Raw genomic sequence first — 21,206 nt, 5'->3', positions numbered from 1 at the left:
AAGTGGTTATTTCTGTAGTTCAATTGCTGCAACTTGCTGAAAATTGTCCATAGTGTCCCTATCATCTAGTTTGAACAGTTCTGTAAAAAAGGTAATTCCAAAGTGCAACCAAACATGATTTAGACCTTGTTTATGGAAAAGTGGTTATTTCTGTAGTTCAATTGCTGCAACTTGCTGAAAATTGTCCCTATCATCTAGTTTGAACAGTTATGTTTAAAACATTGTATCCAGAGTTCATCAAACATGATTTTAGAGCTTGTTTATGTAAAAGTGGTTATATCTGTAGTTCAATTGCTTTAACTTGCTGAAAATTGTCCATAGTGTCCCTATCATCTAGTTTGAACAGTTCTGTAAAAAATGTACTTCCAAAGTGCAACCAAACATGATTTAGACCTTATGTATGGAAAGTGGTTATTTCTGTAGTTCAATTGCTGCTACTTGCTGAAAATTGTCCCTATCATCTAGTTTGAACAGTTATGTTTAAAACATTGTATCCAGAGTTCATCAAACATGATGTTAGAGCTTGTTTATTGAAAAGTGGTTATTTCTGTAGTTCAATTGCTGCAACTTGCTGAAAATGGTCCAATGTCCCTATCATCTAGTTTGAACAGTTCTGTAAAAAATTTACTTCCAAAGTGCAACCAAACATGATTTAGACCTTGTTTATGGAAAATTGGTTATTTCTGTAGTTCAATTGCTGCAACTTGCTGAAAATTGTCCAGTGTCCCTATCATCTAGTTTGAACAGTTATGTTTAAAACATTGTATCCAGAGTGCTTCAAACATGATTTTAGACCTTGTTTATGGAAAAGTGGTTATTTCTGTAGTTCAATTGCTGCAAATTGCTGAAAATTGTCCACAGTGTCCCTATCATCTAGTTTGAACAGTTATGTTTAAAACTTTGTATCCAGAGTGCATCAAACATGATTGTAGACCTTGTTTATGGAAAAGTGGTTATTTCTGTAGTTCAATTGCTGCAACTTGCTGAAAATTGTCCACAGTGTCCCTATCATCTAGTTTGAACAGTTCTGTAAAAAATGTACTTCCAAAGTGCAACCAAACATGATTTAGACCTTGTTTATGGAAAAGTGGTTATTTCTGTAGTTCAATTGCTGCAACTTGCTGAAAATTTTCCAGTGTCCCTATCATCTAGTTTGAACAGTTCTGTAAAAAATGTACTTCCAAAGTGCAACCAAACATGATTTAGACCTTGTTTATGTAAAAGTGGTTATTTCTGTAGTTCAATTGCTGCAACTTGCTGAAAATTGTCCCTATCATCTAGTTTGAACAGTTATGTTTTAAAAATTGTATCCAGAGTTGCATCAAACATGATTTTAGAGCTTGTTTATGGAAAAGTGGTTATTTCTGTAGTTCAATTGCTGCAACTTGCTGAAAATTGTCCATAGTGTCCCTATCATCTAGTTTGAACAGTTCTGTAAAAAATGTAATTCCAAAGTGCAACCAAACATGATTTAGACCTTGTTTATGGAAAAGTGGTTATTTCTGTAGTTCAATTGCAGCAACTTGCTGAAAATTGTCCCTATCATCTAGTTTGAACAGTTATGTTTAAAACATTGTATCCAGAGTTCATCAAACATGATTTTAGAGCTTGTTTATGTAAAAGTGGTTATATCTGTAGTTCAATTGCTTTAACTTGCTGACAATTGTCCATAGTGTCCCTATCATCTAGTTTGAACAGTTCTGTAAAAAATGTACTTCCAAAGTGCAACCAAACATGATTTAGACCTTATTTATGGAAAGTGGTTATTTCTGTAGTTCAATTGCTGCTACTTGCTGAAAATTGTCCCTATCATCTAGTTTGAACAGTTATGTTTAAAACATTGTATCCAGAGTTCATCAAACATGATGTTAGAGCTTGTTTATTGAAAAGTGGTTATTTCTGTAGTTCAATTGCTGCAACTTGCTGAAAATGGTCCAATGTCCCTATCATCTAGTTTGAACAGTTATGTTTAAAACATTGTATCCAGAGTGCATCAAACATGATTTTAGACCTTGTTTATGGAAAAGTGGTTATTTCTGTAGTTCAATTGCTGCAACTTGCTGAAAATTGGCCATAGTTTCCCTATCATCTAGTTTGAACAGTTATGTTTAAAACATTGTATCCAGAGTGCATCAAACATGATTTTAGACCTTGTTTATGGAGAAGTGGTTATTTCTGTAGTTCAATTGCTGCAACTTGCTGAAAATTGTCCACAGTGTCTCTATCATCTAGTTTGAACTGTTATGTTTAAGACATTGTATCCAGATTGCATCAAACATGATTTTAGACTTTGTTTATGGAAAATTGGTTATTTCTGTAGTTCAATTGCTGCAACTTGCTGAAAATTGTCCAGTGTCCCTATCATCTAGTTTGAACAGTTCTGTAAAAAATGTACTTCCAAAGTGCAACCAAACATGATTTAGACCTTGTTTATGTAAAAGTGGTTATTTCTGTAGTTCAATTGCTGCAACTTGCTGAAAATTGTCCAGTGTCCCTATCATCTAGTTTGAACAGTTATGTTTAAAACATTGTATCCAGAGTGCATCAAACATGATTTTAGACCTTGTTTATGGAAAAGTGGTTATTTCTGTAGTTCAATTGCTGCAACTTGCTGAAAATTGTCCACAGTGTCCCTATCATCTAGTTTGAACAGTTATGTTTAAAACTTTGTATCCAGAGTGCATCAAACATGATTTTAGACTTTGTTTATGGAAAAGTGGTTATTTCTGTAGTTCAATTGCTGCAACTTGCTGAAAATTGTCCACAGTGTCCCTATCATCTAGTTTGAACAGTTCTGTAAAAAATGTACTTCCAAAGTGCAACCAAACATGATTTAGACCTTATTTATGGAAAAGTGGTTATTTCTGTAGTTCAATTGCTGCTACTTGCTGAAAATTGTCCCTATCATCTAGTTTGAACAGTTATGTTTAAAACATTGTATCCAGAGTTCATCAAACATGATGTTAGAGCTTGTTTATTGAAAAGTGGTTATTTCTGTAGTTCAATTGCTGCAACTTGCTGAAAATGGTCCAATGTCCCTATCATCTAGTTTGAACAGTTATGTTTAAAACATTGTATCCAGAGTGCATCAAACATGATTTTAGACCTTGTTTATGGAAAAGTGGTTATTTCTGTAGTTCAATTGCTGCAACTTGCTGAAAATTGGCCATAGTTTCCCTATCATCTAGTTTGAACAGTTATGTTTAAAACATTGTATCCAGAGTGCATCAAACCTGATTTTAGACCTTGTTTATGGAGAATTGGTTATTTCTGTAGTTCAATTGCTGCAACTTGCTGAGAATTGTCCACAGTGTCTCTATCATCTAGTTTGAACTGTTATGTTTAAGACATTGTATCCAGATTGCATCAAACATGATTTTAGACTTTGTTTATGGAAAATTGGTTATTTCTGTAGTTCAATTGCTGCAACTTGCTGACAATTGTCCAGTGTCCCTATCATCTAGTTTGAACAGTTATGTTTAAAACATTGTATCCAGAGTGCTTCAAACATGATTTTAGACCTTGTTTATGGAAAAGTGGTTATTTCTGTAGTTCAATTGCTGCAAATTGCTGAAAATTGTCCACAGTGTCCCTATCATCTAGTTTGAACAGTTATGTTTAAAACTTTGTATCCAGAGTGCATCAAACATGATTGTAGACCTTGTTTATGGAAAAGTGGTTATTTCTGTAGTTCAATTGCTGCAACTTGCTGAAAATTGTCCAGTGTCCCTATCATCTAGTTTGAACAGTTCTGTAAAAAATGTACTTCCAAAGTGCAACCAAACATGATTTAGACCTTGTTTATGTAAAAGTGGTTATTTCTGTAGTTCAATTGCTGCAACTTGCTGAAAATTGTCCCTATCATCTAGTTTGAACAGTTATGTTTTAAACATTGTATCCAGTTATGTTTTAAACATTGTATCCAGAGTTCATCAAACATGATTTTAGAGCTTGTTTATGGAAAGTAGTTATTTCTGTATTTCAATTGCTGCAACTTGCTGAAAATTGTCCATAGTGTCCCTATCATCTAGTTTGAACAGTTCTGTAAAAAAAATTGTACTTCCAAAGTGCAACCAAACATGATTTAGACCTTGTTTATGGAAAAGTGGTTATTTCTGTAGTTCAATTGCTGCAACTTGCTGAAAATTGTCCATAGTCTCCCTATCATCTAGTTTGAACAGTTATGTTTAAAACATTGTATCCAGAGTGCATCAAACATGATTTTAGACCTTGTTTATGGAAAAGTGGTTATTTATGTAGTTCAATTGCTGCAACTTGCTGAAAATTGGCCATAGTGTCCCTATCATCTAGTTTGAACAGTTATGTTTAAAACATTGTATCCAGAGTGCATCAAACATGATTTTAGACCTTGTTTATGGAAAAGTGGTTATTTCTGTAGTTCAATTGCTGCAACTTGCTGAAAATTGTCCACAGTGTCTCTATCATCTAGTTTGAACTGTTATGTTTAAAACATTGTATCCAGATTGCATCAAACATGATTTTAGACTTTGTTTATGGAAAATTGGTTATTTCTGTAGTTCAATTGCTGCAACTTGCTGAAAATTGTCCAGTGTCCCTATCATCTAGTTTGAACAGTTCTGTAAAAAATTTACTTCCAAAGTGCAACCAAACATGATTTAGACCTTGTTTATGGAAAAGTGGTTATTTCTGTAGTTCAATTGCTGCAACTTGCTGAAAATTGTCCAGTGTCCCTATCATCTAGTTTGAACAGTTATGTTTAAAACGTTGTATCCAGAGTGCATCAAACATGATTTTAGACTTTGTTTATGGAAAAGTGGTTATTTCTGTAGTTCAATTGCTGCAACTTGCTGAAAATTGTCCACAGTGTCCCTATCATCTAGTTTGAACAGTTCTGTAAAAAATGTACTTCCAAAGTGCAACCAAACATGATTTAGACCTTATTTATGGAAAGTGGTTATTTCTGTAGTTCAATTGCTGCTACTTGCTGAAAATTGTCCCTATCATCTAGTTTGAACAGTTATGTTTAAAACATTGTATCCAGAGTTCATCAAACATGATGTTAGAGCTTGTTTATTGAAAAGTGGTTATTTCTGTAGTTCAATTGCTGCAACTTGCTGAAAATGGTCCAATGTCCCTATCATCTAGTTTGAACAGTTATGTTTAAAACATTGTATCCAGAGTGCATCAAACATGATTTTAGACCTTGTTTATGGAAAAGTGGTTATTTCTGTAGTTCAATTGCTGCAACTTGCTGAAAATTGGCCATAGTTTCCCTATCATCTAGTTTGAACAGTTATGTTTAAAACATTGTATCCAGAGTGCATCAAACATGATTTTAGACCTTGTTTATGGAGAAGTGGATATTTCTGTAGTTCAATTGCTGCAACTTGCTGAAAATTGTCCACAGTGTCTCTATCATCTAGTTTGAACTGTTATATTTAAGACATTGTATCCAGATTGCATCAAACATGATTTTAGACTTTGTTTATGGAAAATTGGTTATTTCTGTAGTTCAATTGCTGCAACTTGCTGAAAATTGTCCAGTGTCCCTATCATCTAGTTTGAACAGTTCTGTAAAAAATTTACTTCCAAAGTGCAACCAAACATGATTTAGACCTTGTTTATGGAAAAGTGGTTATTTCTGTAGTTCAATTGCTGCAACTTGCTGAAAATTGTCCAGTGTCCCTATCATCTAGTTTGAACAGTTATGTTTAAAACATTGTATCCAGAGTGCTTCAAACATGATTTTAGACCTTGTTTATGGAAAAGTGGTTATTTCTGTAGTTCAATTGCTGCAAATTGCTGAAAATTGTCCACAGTGTCCCAATCATCTAGTTTGAACAGTTATGTTTAAAACTTTGTATCCAGAGTGCATCAAACATGATTGTAGACCTTGTTTATGGAAAAGTGGTTATATCTGTAATTCAATTGCTGCAACTTGCTGAAAATTGTCCACAGTGTCCCTATCATCTAGTTTGAACAGTTCTGTAAAAAATGTACTTCCAAAGTGCAACCAAACATGATTTAGACCTTGTTTATGGAAAAGTGGTTATTTCTGTAGTTCAATTGCTGCAACTTGCTGAAAATTGTCCAGTGTCCCTATCATCTAGTTTGAACAGTTCTGTAAAAAATGTACTTCCAAAGTGCAACCAAACATGATTTAGACCTTGTTTATGTAAAAGTGGTTATTTCTGTAGTTCAATTGCTGCAACTTGCTGAAAATTGTCCACAGTGTCCCTATCATCTAGTTTGAACAGTTCTGTAAAAAATGTACTTCCAAAGTGCAACCAAACATGATTTAGACCTTGTTTATGGAAAAGTGGTTATTTCTGTAGTTCAATTGCTGCAACTTGCTGAAAATTGTCCAGTGTCCCTATCATCTAGTTTGAACAGTTCTGTAAAAAATGTACTTCCAAAGTGCAACCAAACATGATTTAGACCTTGTTTATGTAAAAGTGGTTATTTCTGTAGTTCAATTGCTGCAACTTGCTGAAAATTGTCCCTATCATCTAGTTTGAACAGTTATGTTTTAAACATTGTATCCAGTTATGTTTTAAACATTGTATCCAGAGTTCATCAAACATGATTTTAGAGCTTGTTTATGGAAAGTAGTTATTTCTGTAGTTCAATTGCTGCAACTTGCTGAAAATTGTCCATAGTGTCCCTATCATCTAGTTTGAACAGTTCTGTAAAAAATGTACTTCCAAAGTGCAACCAAACATGATTTAGACCTTGTTTATGGAAAAGTGGTTATTTCTGTAGTTCAATTGCTGCAACTTGCTGAAAATTGTCCATAGTGTCCCTATCATCTAGTTTGAACAGTTATGTTTAAAACATTGTATCCAGAGTGCATCAAACATGATTTTAGACCTTGTTTATGGAAAAGTGGTTATTTATGTAGTTCAATTGCTGCAACTTGCTGAAAATTGGCCATAGTGTCCCTATCATCTAGTTTGAACAGTTATGTTTAAAACATTGTATCCAGAGTGCATCAAACATGATTTTAGACCTTGTTTATGGAAAAGTGGTTATTTCTGTAGTTCAATTGCTGCAACTTGCTGAAAATTGTCCACAGTGTCCCTATCATCTAGTTTGAACAGTTATGTTTAAAACTTTGTATCCAGAGTGCATCAAACATGATTTTAGACCTTGTTTATGGAAAAGTGGTTATTTCTGTAGTTCAATTGCTGCAACTTGCTGAAAATTGTCCACAGTGTCCCTATCATCTAGTTTGAACAGTTCTGTAAAAAATGTACTTCCAAAGTGCAACCAAACATGATTTAGACCTTGTTTATGGAAAAGTGGTTATTTCTGTAGTTCAATTGCTGCAACTTGCTGAAAATTGTCCAGTGTCCCTATCATCTAGTTTGAACAGTTCTGTAAAAAATGTACTTCCAAAGTGCAACAAACATGATTTAGACCTTGTTTATGTAAAAGTGGTTATTTCTGTAGTTCAATTGCTGCAACTTGCTGAAAATTGTCCCTATCATCTAGTTTGAACAGTTATGTTTTAAACATTGTATCCAGTTATGTTTTAAACATTGTATCCAGAGTTCATCAAACATGATTTTAGAGCTTGTTTATGGAAAGTAGTTATTTCTGTAGTTCAATTGCTGCTACTTGCTGAAAATTGTCCCTATCATCTAGTTTGAACAGTTATGTTTAAAACATTGTATCCAGAGTTCATCAAACATGATGTTAGAGCTTGTTTATTGAAAAGTGGTTATTTCTGTAGTTCAATTGCTGCAACTTGCTGAAAATGGTCCAATGTCCCTATCATCTAGTTTGAACAGTTATGTTTAAAACATTGTATCCAGAGTGCATCAAACATGATTTTAGACCTTGTTTATGGAAAAGTGGTTATTTCTGTAGTTCAATTGCTGCAACTTGATGAAAATTGGCCATAGTTTCCCTATCATCTAGTTTGAACAGTTATGTTTAAAACATTGTATCCAGAGTGCATCAAACATGATTTTAGACCTTGTTTATGGAGAAGTGGTTATTTCTGTAGTTCAATTGCTGCAACTTGCTGAAAATTGTCCACAGTGTCTCTATCATCTAGTTTGAACTGTTATGTTTAAGACATTGTATCCAGATTGCATCAAACATGATTTTAGACTTTGTTTATTGAAAAGTGGTTATTTCTGTAGTTCAATTGCTGCAACTTGCTGAAAATTGTCCAGTGTCCCTATCATCTAGTTTGAACAGTTCTGTAAAAAATGTACTTCCAAAGTGCAACCAAACATGATTTAGACCTTGTTTATGGAAAAGTGGTTATTTCTGTAGTTCAATTGCTGCAACTTGCTGAAAATTGTCCAGTGTCCCTATCATCTAGTTTGAACAGTTATGTTTAAAACATTGTATCCAGAGTGCATCAAACATGATTTTAGACCTTGTTTATGGAAAAGTGGTTATTTCTGTAGTTCAATTGCTGCAACTTGCTGAAAATTGTCCAGTGTCCCTATCATCTAGTTTGAACAGTTATGTTTAAAACATTGTATCCAGAGTGCATCAAACATGATTTTAGACCTTGTTTATGGAAAAGTGGTTATTTCTGTAGTTCAATTGCTGCAACTTGCTGAAAATTGTCCACAGTGTCCCTATCATCTAGTTTGAACAGTTCTGTAAAAAATGTATTTCCAAAGTGCAACCAAACATGATTTAGACCTTGTTTATGGAAAAGTGGTTATTTCTGTAGTTCAATTGCTGCAACTTGCTGAAAATTGTCCAGTGTCCCTATCATCTAGTTTGAACAGTTCTGTAAAAAATGTACTTCCAAAGTGCAACCAAACATGATTTAGACCTTGTTTATGTAAAAGTGGTTATTTCTGTAGTTCAATTGCTGCAACTTGCTGAAAATTGTCCCTATCATCTAGTTTGAACAGTTATGTTTTAAACATTGTATCCAGTTATGTTTTAAACATTGTATCCAGAGTTCATCAAACATGATTTTAGAGCTTGTTTATGGAAAGTAGTTATTTCTGTAGTTCAATTGCTGCAACTTGCTGAAAATTGTCCATAGTGTCCCTATCATCTAGTTTGAACAGTTATGTTTAAAACATTGTATCCAGAGTGCATCAAACATGATTTTAGACCTTGTTTATGGAAAAGTGGTTATTTATGTAGTTCAATTGCTGCAACTTGCTGAAAATTGGCCATAGTGTCCCTATCATCTAGTTTGAACAGTTATGTTTAAAACATTGTATCCAGAGTGCATCAAACATGATTTTAGACCTTGTTTATGGAAAAGTGGTTATTTCTGTAGTTCAATTGCTGCAACTTGCTGAAAATTGTCCACAGTGTCTCTATCATCTAGTTTGAACTGTTATGTTTAAAACATTGTATCCAGATTGCATCAAACATGATTTTAGACTTTGTTTATGGAAAATTGGTTATTTCTGTAGTTCAATTGCTGCAACTTGCTGAAAATTGTCCAGTGTCCCTATCATCTAGTTTGAACAGTTCTGTAAAAAAATTACTTCCAAAGTGCAACCAAACATGATTTAGACCTTGTTTATGGAAAAGTGGTTATTTCTGTAGTTCAATTGCTGCAACTTGCTGAAAATTGTCCAGTGTCCCTATCATCTAGTTTGAACAGTTATGTTTAAAACATTGTATCCAGAGTGCATCAAACATGATTTTAGACCTTGTTTATGGAAAAGTGGTTATTTCTGTAGTTCAATTGCTGCAACTTGCTGAAAATTGTCCACAGTGTCCCTATCATCTAGTTTGAACAGTTATGTAAAAAATGTACTTCCAAAGTGCAACCAAACATGATTTAGACCTTGTTTATGGAAAAGTGGTTATTTCTGTAGTTCAATTGCTGCAACTTGCTGAAAATTGTCCATAGTGTCCCTATCATCTAGTTTGAACAGTTATGTTTAAAACATTGTATCCAGAGTGCATCAAACATGATTTTAGACCTTGTTTATGGAAAAGTGGTTATTTATGTAGTTCAATTGCTGCAACTTGCTGAAAATTGGCCATAGTGTCCCTATCATCTAGTTTGAACAGTTATGTTTAAAACATTGTATCCAGAGTGCATCAAACATGATTTTAGACCTTGTTTATGGAAAAGTGGTTATTTCTGTAGTTCAATTGCTGCAACTTGCTGAAAATTGTCCACAGTGTCTCTATCATCTAGTTTGAACTGTTATGTTTAAAACATTGTATCCAGATTGCATCAAACATGATTTTAGACTTTGTTTATGGAAAATTGGTTATTTCTGTAGTTCAATTGCTGCAACTTGCTGAAAATTGTCCAGTGTCCCTATCATCTAGTTTGAACAGTTCTGTAAAAAATTTACTTCCAAAGTGCAACCAAACATGATTTAGACCTTGTTTATGGAAAAGTGGTTATTTCTGTAGTTCAATTGCTGCAACTTGCTGAAAATTGTCCAGTGTCCCTATCATCTAGTTTGAACAGTTATGTTTAAAACATTGTATCCAGAGTGCATCAAACATGATTTTAGACCTTGTTTATGGAAAAGTGGTTATTTCTGTAGTTCAATTGCTGCAACTTGCTGAAAATTGTCCACAGTGTCCCTATCATCTAGTTTGAACAGTTCTGTAAAAAATGTATTTCCAAAGTGCAACCAAACATGATTTAGACCTTGTTTATGGAAAAGTGGTTATTTCTGTAGTTCAATTGCTGCAACTTGCTGAAAATTGTCCAGTGTCCCTATCATCTAGTTTGAACAGTTCTGTAAAAACTGTACTTCCAAAGTGCAACCAAACATGATTTAGACCTTGTTTATGTAAAAGTGGTTATTTCTGTAGTTCAATTGCTGCAACTTGCTGAAAATTGTCCCTATCATCTAGTTTGAACAGTTATGTTTTAAACATTGTATCCAGTTATGTTTTAAACATTGTATCCAGAGTTCATCAAACATGATTTTAGAGCTTGTTTATGGAAAGTAGTTATTTCTGTAGTTCAATTGCTGCAACTTGCTGAAAATTGTCCATAGTGTCCCTATCATCTAGTTTGAACAGTTCTGTAAAAAATGTACTTCCAAAGTGCAACCAAACATGATTTAGACCTTGTTTATGGAAAAGTGGTTATTTCTGTAGTTCAATTGCTGCAACTTGCTGAAAATTGTCCATAGTGTCCCTATCATCTAGTTTGAACAGTTATGTTTAAAACATTGTATCCAGAGTGCATCAAACATGATTTTAGACCTTGTTTATGGAAAAGTGGTTATTTATGTAGTTCAATTGCTGCAACTTGCTGAAAATTGGCCATAGTGTCCCTATCATCTAGTTTGAACAGTTATGTTTAAAACATTGTATCCAGAGTGCATCAAACATGATTTTAGACCTTGTTTATGGAAAAGTGGTTATTTCTGTAGTTCAATTGCTGCAACTTGCTGAAAATTGTCCACAGTGTCTCTATCATCTAGTTTGAACTGTTATGTTTAAAACTTTGTATCCAGAGTGCATCAAACATGATTTTAGACCTTGTTTATGGAAAAGTGGTTATTTCTGTAGTTCAATTGCTGCAACTTGCTGAAAATTGTCCACAGTGTCCCTATCATCTAGTTTGAACAGTTCTGTAAAAAATGTACTTCCAAAGTGCAACCAAACATGATTTAGACCTTGTTTATGGAAAAGTGGTTATTTCTGTAGTTCAATTGCTGCAACTTGCTGAAAATTGTCCAGTGTCCCTATCATCTAGTTTGAACAGTTCTGTAAAAAATGTACTTCCAAAGTGCAACAAACATGATTTAGACCTTGTTTATGTAAAAGTGGTTATTTCTGTAGTTCAATTGCTGCAACTTGCTGAAAATTGTCCCTATCATCTAGTTTGAACAGTTATGTTTTAAACATTGTATCCAGTTATGTTTTAAACATTGTATCCAGAGTTCATCAAACATGATTTTAGAGCCTGTTTATGGAAAGTAGTTATTTCTGTAGTTCAATTGCTGCTACTTGCTGAAAATTGTCCCTATCATCTAGTTTGAACAGTTATGTTTAAAACATTGTATCCAGAGTTCATCAAACATGATGTTAGAGCTTGTTTATTGAAAAGTGGTTATTTCTGTAGTTCAATTGCTGCAACTTGCTGAAAATGGTCCAATGTCCCTATCATCTAGTTTGAACAGTTATGTTTAAAACATTGTATCCAGAGTGCATCAAACATGATTTTAGACCTTGTTTATGGAAAAGTGGTTATTTCTGTAGTTCAATTGCTGCAACTTGCTGAAAATTGGCCATAGTTTCCCTATCATCTAGTTTGAACAGTTATGTTTAAAACATTGTATCCAGAGTGCATCAAACGTGATTTTAGACCTTGTTTATGGAGAAGTGGTTATTTCTGTAGTTCAATTGCTGCAACTTGCTGAAAATTGTCCACAGTGTCTCTATCATCTAGTTTGAACTGTTATGTTTAAGACATTGTATCCAGATTGCATCAAACATGATTTTAGACTTTGTTTATTGAAAAGTGGTTATTTCTGTAGTTCAATTGCTGCAACTTGCTGAAAATTGTCCAGTGTCCCTATCATCTAGTTTGAACAGTTCTGTAAAAAATGTACTTCCAAAGTGCAACCAAACATGATTTAGACCTTGTTTATGGAAAAGTGGTTATTTCTGTAGTTCAATTGCTGCAACTTGCTGAAAATTGTCCAGTGTCCCTATCATCTAGTTTGAACAGTTATGTTTAAAACATTGTATCCAGAGTGCATCAAACATGATTTTAGACCTTGTTTATGGAAAAGTGGTTATTTCTGTAGTTCAATTGCTGCAACTTGCTGAAAATTGGCCATAGTGTCCCTATCATCTAGTTTGAACAGTTATGTTTAAAACATTGTATCCAGAGTGCATCAAACATGATTTTAGACCTTGTTTATGGAAAAGTGGTTATTTATGTAGTTCAATTGCTGCAACTTGCTGAAAATTGGCCATAGTGTCCCTATCATCTAGTTTGAACAGTTATGTTTAAAACATTGTATCCAGAGTGCATCAAACATGATTTTAGACCTTGTTTATGGAAAAGTGGTTATTTATGTAGTTCAATTGCTGCAACTTGCTGAAAATTGGCCATAGTGTCCCTATCATCTAGTTTGAACAGTTATGTTTAAAACATTGTATCCAGAGTGCATCAAACATGATTTTAGACCTTGTTTATGGAAAAGTGGTTATTTCTGTAGTTCAATTGCTGCAACTTGCTGAAAATTGTCCACAGTGTCTCTATCATCTAGTTTGAACTGTTATGTTTAAAACATTGTATCCAGATTGCATCAAACATGATTTTAGACTTTGTTTATGGAAAATTGGTTATTTCTGTAGTTCAATTGCTGCAACTTGCTGAAAATTGTCCAGTGTCCCTATCATCTAGTTTGAACAGTTCTGTAAAAAATTTACTTCCAAAGTGCAACCAAACATGATTTAGACCTTGTTTATGGAAAAGTGGTTATTTCTGTAGTTCAATTGCTGCAACTTGCTGAAAATTGTCCAGTGTCCCTATCATCTAGTTTGAACAGTTATGTTTAAAACATTGTATCCAGAGTGCATCAAACATGATTTTAGACCTTGTTTATGGAAAAGTGGTTATTTCTGTAGTTCAATTGCTGCAACTTGCTGAAAATTGTCCACAGTGTCCCTATCATCTAGTTTGAACAGTTCTGTAAAAAATGTATTTCCAAAGTGCAACCAAACATGATTTAGACCTTGTTTATGGAAAAGTGGTTATTTCTGTAGTTCAATTGCTGCAACTTGCTGAAAATTGTCCAGTGTCCCTATCATCTAGTTTGAACAGTTCTGTAAAAAATGTACTTCCAAAGTGCAACCAAACATGATTTAGACCTTGTTTATGTAAAAGTGGTTATTTCTGTAGTTCAATTGCTGCAACTTGCTGAAAATTGTCCCTATCATCTAGTTTGAACAGTTATGTTTTAAACATTGTATCCAGTTATGTTTTAAACATTGTATCCAGAGTTCATCAAACATGATTTTAGAGCTTGTTTATGGAAAGTAGTTATTTCTGTAGTTCAATTGCTGCAACTTGCTGAAAATTGTCCATAGTGTCCCTATCATCTAGTTTGAACAGTTATGTTTAAAACATTGTATCCAGAGTGCATCAAACATGATTTTAGACCTTGTTTATGGAAAAGTGGTTATTTATGTAGTTCAATTGCTGCAACTTGCTGAAAATTGTCCATAGTGTCCCTATCATCTAGTTTGAACAGTTATGTTTAAAACATTGTATCCAGAGTGCATCAAACATGATTTTAGACCTTGTTTATGGAAAAGTGGTTATTTATGTAGTTCAATTGCTGCAACTTGCTGAAAATTGGCCATAGTGTCCCTATCATCTAGTTTGAACAGTTATGTTTAAAACATTGTATCCAGAGTGCATCAAACATGATTTTAGACCTTGTTTATGGATAAGTGGTTATTTCTGTAGTTCAATTGCTGCAACTTGCTGAAAATTGTCCACAGTGTCTCTATCATCTAGTTTGAACTGTTATGTTTAAAACATTGTATCCAGATTGCATCAAACATGATTTTAGACTTTGTTTATGGAAAATTGGTTATTTCTGTAGTTCAATTGCTGCAACTTGCTGAAAATTGTCCAGTGTCCCTATCATCTAGTTTGAACAGTTCTGTAAAAAATTTACTTCCAAAGTGCAACCAAACATGATTTAGACCTTGTTTATGGAAAAGTGGTTATTTCTGTAGTTCAATTGCTGCAACTTGCTGAAAATTGTCCAGTGTCCCTATCATCTAGTTTGAACAGTTATGTTTAAAACATTGTATCCAGAGTGCATCAAACATGATTTTAGACCTTGTTTATGGAAAAGTGGTTATTTCTGTAGTTCAATTGCTGCAACTTGCTGAAAATTGTCCACAGTGTCCCTATCATCTAGTTTGAACAGTTCTGTAAAAAATGTATTTCCAAAGTGCAACCAAACATGATTTAGACCTTGTTTATGGAAAAGTGGTTATTTCTGTAGTTCAATTGCTGCAACTTGCTGAAAATTGTCCAGTGTCCCTATCATCTAGTTTGAACAGTTCTGTAAAAAATGTACTTCCAAAGTGCAACCAAACATGATTTAGACCTTGTTTATGTAAAAGTGGTTATTTCTGTAGTTCAATTGCTGCAACTTGCTGAAAATTGTCCCTATCATCTAGTTTGAACAGTTATGTTTTAAACATTGTATCCAGTTATGTTTTAAACATTGTATCCAGAGTTCATCAAACATGATTTTAGAGCTTGTTTATGGAAAGTAGTTATTTCTGTAGTTCAATTGCTGCAACTTGCTGAAAATTGTCCAGTGTCCCTATCATCTAGTTTGAACAGTTATGTTTAAAACATTGTATCCAGAGTGCATCAAACATGATTTTAGACCTTGTTTATGGAAAAGTGGTTATTTCTGTAGTTCAATTGCTGCAACTTGCTGAAAATTGTCCACAGTGTCCCTATCATCTAGTTTGAACAGTTCTGTAAAAAATGTATTTCCAAAGTGCAACCAAACATGATTTAGACCTTGTTTATGGAAAAGTGGTTATTTCTGTAGTTCAATTGCTGCAACTTGCTGAAAATTGTCCAGTGTCCCTATCATCTAGTTTGAACAGTTCTGTAAAAAATGTACTTCCAAAGTGCAACCAAACATGATTTAGACCTTGTTTATGTAAAAGTGGTTATTTCTGTAGTTCAATTGCTGCAACTTGCTGAAAATTGTCCCTATCATCTAGTTTGAACAGTTATGTTTTAAACATTGTATCCAGTTATGTTTTAAACATTGTATCCAGAGTTCATCAAACATGATTTTAGAGCTTGTTTATGGAAAGTAGTTATTTCTGTAGTTCAATTGCTGCAACTTGCTGAAAATTGTCCATAGTGTCCCTATCATCTAGTTTGAACAGTTATGTTTAAAACATTGTATCCAGAGTGCATCAAACATGATTTTAGACCTTGTTTATGGAAAAGTGGTTATTTATGTAGTTCAATTGCTGCAACTTGCTGAAAATTGGCCATAGTGTCCCTATCATCTAGTTTGAACAGTTATGTTTAAAACATTGGATCCAGAGTGCATCAAACATGATTTTAGACCTTGTTTATGGAAAAGTGGTTATTTCTGTAGTTCAATTGCTGCAACTTGCTGAAAATTGTCCACAGTGTCTCTATCATCTAGTTTGAACTGTTATGTTTAAAACATTGTATCCAGATTGCATCAAACATGATTTTAGACTTTGTTTATGGAAAATTGGTTATTTCTGTAGTTCAATTGCTGCAACTTGCTGAAAATTGTCCAGTGTCCCTATCATCTAGTTTGAACAGTTCTGTAAAAAATTTACTTCCAAAGTGCAACCAAACATGATTTAGACCTTGTTTATGGAAAAGTGGTTATTTCTGTAGTTCAATTGCTGCAACTTGCTGAAAATTGTCCAGTGTCCCTATCATCTAGTTTGAACAGTTATGTTTAAAACATTGTATCCAGAGTGCATCAAACATGATTTTAGACCTTGTTTATGGAAAAGTGGTTATTTCTGTAGTTCAATTGCTGCAACTTGCTGAAAATTGTCCACAGTGTCCCTATCATCTAGTTTGAACAGTTATGTAAAAAATGTACTTCCAAAGTGCAACCAAACATGATTTAGACCTTGTTTATGGAAAAGTGGTTATTTCTGTAGTTCAATTGCTGCAACTTGCTGAAAATTGTCCATAGTGTCCCTATCATCTAGTTTGAACAGTTATGTTTAAAACATTGTATCCAGAGTGCATCAAACATGATTTTAGACCTTGTTTATGGAAAAGTGGTTATTTATGTAGTTCAATTGCTGCAACTTGCTGAAAATTGGCCATAGTGTCCCTATCATCTAGTTTGAACAGTTATGTTTAAAACATTGTATCCAGAGTGCATCAAACATGATTTTAGACCTTGTTTATGGATAAGTGGTTATTTCTGTAGTTCAATTGCTGCAACTTGCTGAAAATTGTCCACAGTGTCTCTATCATCTAGTTTGAACTGTTATGTTTAAAACATTGTATCCAGATTGCATCAAACATGATTTTAGACTTTGTTTATGGAAAATTGGTTATTTCTGTAGTTCAATTGCTGCAACTTGCTGAAAATTGTCCAGTGTCCCTATCATCTAGTTTGAACAGTTCTGTAAAAAATTTACTTCCAAAGTGCAACCAAACATGATTTAGACCTTGTTTATGGAAAAGTGGTTATTTCTGTAGTTCAATTGCTGCAACTTGCTGAAAATTGTCCAGTGTCCCTATCATCTAGTTTGAACAGTTATGTTTAAAACATTGTATCCAGAGTGCATCAAACATGATTTTAGACCTTGTTTATGGAAAAGTGGTTATTTCTGTAGTTCAATTGCTGCAACTTGCTGAAAATTGTCCACAGTGTCCCTATCATCTAGTTTGAACAGTTCTGTAAAAAATGTATTTCCAAAGTGCAACCAAACATGATTTAGACCTTGTTTATGTAAAAGTGGTTATTTCTGTAGTTCAATTGCTGCAACTTGCTGAAAATTGTCCCTATCATCTAGTTTGAACAGTTATGTTTTAAACATTGTATCCAGTTATGTTTTAAACATTGTATCCAGAGTTCATCAAACATGATTTTAGAGCTTGTTTATGGAAAGTAGTTATTTCTGTAGTTCAATTGCTGCAACTTGCTGAAAATTGTCCATAGTGTCCCTATCATCTAGTTTGAACAGTTCTGTAAAAAATGTACTTCCAAAGTGCAACCAAACATGATTTAGACCTTGTTTATGGAAAAGTGGTTATTTCTGTAGTTCAATTGCTGCAACTTGCTGAAAATTGTCCAGTGTCCCTATCATCTAGTTTGAACAGTTATGTTTAAAACATTGTATCCAGAGTGCATCAAACATGATTTTAGACCTTGTTTATGGAAAAGTGGTTATTTCTGTAGTTCAATTGCTGCAACTTGCTGAAAATTGTCCACAGTGTCCCTATCATCTAGTTTGAACAGTTATGTAAAAAATGTACTTCCAAAGTGCAACCAAACATGATTTAGACCTTGTTTATGGAAAAGTGGTTATTTCTGTAGTTCAATTGCTGCAACTTGCTGAAAATTGTCCATAGTGTCCCTATCATCTAGTTTGAACAGTTATGTTTAAAACATTGTATCCAGAGTGCATCAAACATGATTTTAGACCTTGTTTATGGAAAAGTGGTTATTTATGTAGTTCAATTGCTGCAACTTGCTGAAAATTGGCCATAGTGTCCCTATCATCTAGTTTGAACAGTTATGTTTAAAACATTGTATCCAGAGTGCATCAAACATGATTTTAGACCTTGTTTATGGATAAGTGGTTATTTCTGTAGTTCAATTGCTGCAACTTGCTGAAAATTGTCCACAGTGTCTCTATCATCTAGTTTGAACTGTTATGTTTAAAACATTGTATCCAGATTGCATCAAACATGATTTTAGACTTTGTTTATGGAAAATTGGTTATTTCTGTAGTTCAATTGCTGCAACTTGCTGAAAATTGTCCAGTGTCCCTATCATCTAGTTTGAACAGTTCTGTAAAAAATTTACTTCCAAAGTGCAACCAAACATGATTTAGACCTTGTTTATGGAAAAGTGGTTATTTCTGTAGTTCAATTGCTGCAACTTGCTGAAAATTGTCCAGTGTCCCTATCATCTAGTTTGAACAGTTATGTTTAAAACATTGTATCCAGAGTGCATCAAACATGATTTTAGACCTTGTTTATGGAAAAGTGGTTATTTCTGTAGTTCAATTGCTGCAACTTGCTGAAAATTGTCCACAGTGTCCCTATCATCTAGTTTGAACAGTTCTGTAAAAAATGTATTTCCAAAGTGCAACCAAACATGATTTAGACCTTGTTTATGTAAAAGTGGTTATTTCTGTAGTTCAATTGCTGCAACTTGCTGAAAATTGTCCCTATCATCTAGTTTGAACAGTTATGTTTTAAACATTGTATCCAGTTATGTTTTAAACATTGTATCCAGAGTTCATCAAACATGATTTTAGAGCTTGTTTATGGAAAGTAGTTATTTCTGTAGTTCAATTGCTGCAACTTGCTGAAAATTGTCCATAGTGTCCCTATCATCTAGTTTGAACAGTTCTGTAAAAAATGTACTTCCAAAGTGCAACCAAACATGATTTAGACCTTGTTTATGGAAAAGTGGTTATTTCTGTAGTTCAATTGCTGCAACTTGCTGAAAATTGTCCATAGTGTCCCTATCATCTAGTTTGAACAGTTATGTTTAAAACATTGTATCCAGAGTGCATCAAACATGATTTTAGACCTTGTTTATGGAAAAGTGGTTATTTATGTAGTTCAATTGCTGCAACTTGCTGAAAATTGGCCATAGTGTCCCTATCATCTAGTTTGAACAGTTATGTTTAAAACATTGTACCCAGAGTGCATCAAACATGATTTTAGACCTTGTTTATGGAAAAGTGGTTATTTCTGTAGTTCAATTGCTGCAACTTGCTGAAAATTGTCCACAGTGTCTCTATCATCTAGTTTGAACTGTTATGTTTAAAACATTGTATCCAGATTGCATCAAACATGATTTTAGACTTTGTTTATGGAAAATTGGTTATTTCTGTAGTTCAATTGCTGCAACTTGCTGAAAATTGTCCAGTGTCCCTATCATCTAGTTTGAACAGTTCTGTAAAAAATTTACTTCCAAAGTGCAACCAAACATGATTTAGACCTTGTTTATGGAAAAGTGGTTATTTCTGTAGTTCAATTGCTGCAACTTGCTGAAAATTGTCCAGTGTCCCTATCATCTAGTTTGAACAGTTATGTTTAAAACATTGTATCCAGAGTGCATCAAACATGATTTTAGACCTTGTTTATGGAAAAGTGGTTATTTCTGTAGTTCAATTGCTGCAACTTGCTGAAAATTGTCCACAGTGTCCCTATCATCTAGTTTGAACAGTTATGTAAAAAATGTACTTCCAAAGTGCAACCAAACATGATTTAGACCTTGTTTATGGAAAAGTGGTTATTTCTGTAGTTCAATTGCTGCAACTTGCTGAAAATTGTCCATAGTGTCCCTATCATCTAGTTTGAACAGTTATGTTTAAAACATTGTATCCAGAGTGCATCAAACATGATTTTAGACCTTGTTTATGGAAAAGTGGTTATTTATGTAGTTCAATTGCTGCAACTTGCTGAAAATTGGCCATAGTGTCCCTATCATCTAGTTTGAACAGTTATGTTTAAAACATTGTATCCAGAGTGCATCAAACATGATTTTAGACCTTGTTTATGGATAAGTGGTTATTTCTGTAGTTCAATTGCTGCAACTTGCTGAAAATTGTCCACAGTGTCTCTATCATCTAGTTTGAACAGTTCTGTAAAAAATTTACTTCCAAAGTGCAACCAAACATGATTTAGACCTTGTTTATGGAAAAGTGGTTATTTCTGTAGTTCAATTGCTGCAACTTGCTGAAAATTGTCCAGTGTCCCTATCATCTAGTTTGAACAGTTATGTTTAAAACATTGTATCCAGAGTGCATCAAACATGATTTTAGACCTTGTTTATGGAAAAGTGGTTATTTCTGTAGTTCAATTGCTGCAACTTGCTGAAAATTGTCCACAGTGTCCCTATCATCTAGTTTGAACAGTTCTGTAAAAAATGTATTTCCAAAGTGCAACCAAACATGATTTAGACCTTGTTTATGTAAAAGTGGTTATTTCTGTAGTTCAATTGCTGCAACTTGCTGAAAATTGTCCCTATCATCTAGTTTGAACAGTTATGTTTTAAACATTGTATCCAGTTATGTTTTAAACATTGTATCCAGAGTTCATCAAACATGATTTTAGAGCTTGTTTATGGAAAGTAGTTATTTCTGTAGTTCAATTGCTGCAACTTGCTGAAAATTGTCCATAGTGTCCCTATCATCTAGTTTGAACAGTTCTGTAAAAAATGTACTTCCAAAGTGCAACCAAACATGATTTAGACCTTGTTTATGGAAAAGTGGTTATTTCTGTAGTTCAATTGCTGCAACTTGCTGAAAATTGTCCATAGTGTCCCTATCATCTAGTTTGAACAGTTATGTTTAAAACATTGTATCCAGAGTGCATCAAACATGATTTTAGACCTTGTTTATGGAAAAGTGGTTATTTATGTAGTTCAATTGCTGCAACTTGCTGAAAATTGGCCATAGTGTCCCTATCATCTAGTTTGAACAGTTATGTTTAAAACATTGTATCCAGAGTGCATCAAACATGATTTTAGACCTTGTTTATGGAAAAGTGG

The sequence above is a fragment of the Oncorhynchus clarkii genome, chromosome 9 (assembly GCF_045791955.1).
Source record: "Oncorhynchus clarkii lewisi isolate Uvic-CL-2024 chromosome 9, UVic_Ocla_1.0, whole genome shotgun sequence".
Classification (NCBI taxonomy): Eukaryota; Metazoa; Chordata; class Actinopteri; order Salmoniformes; family Salmonidae; genus Oncorhynchus; species Oncorhynchus clarkii.
Note: the sequence above shows the minus strand (reverse complement) of the source record.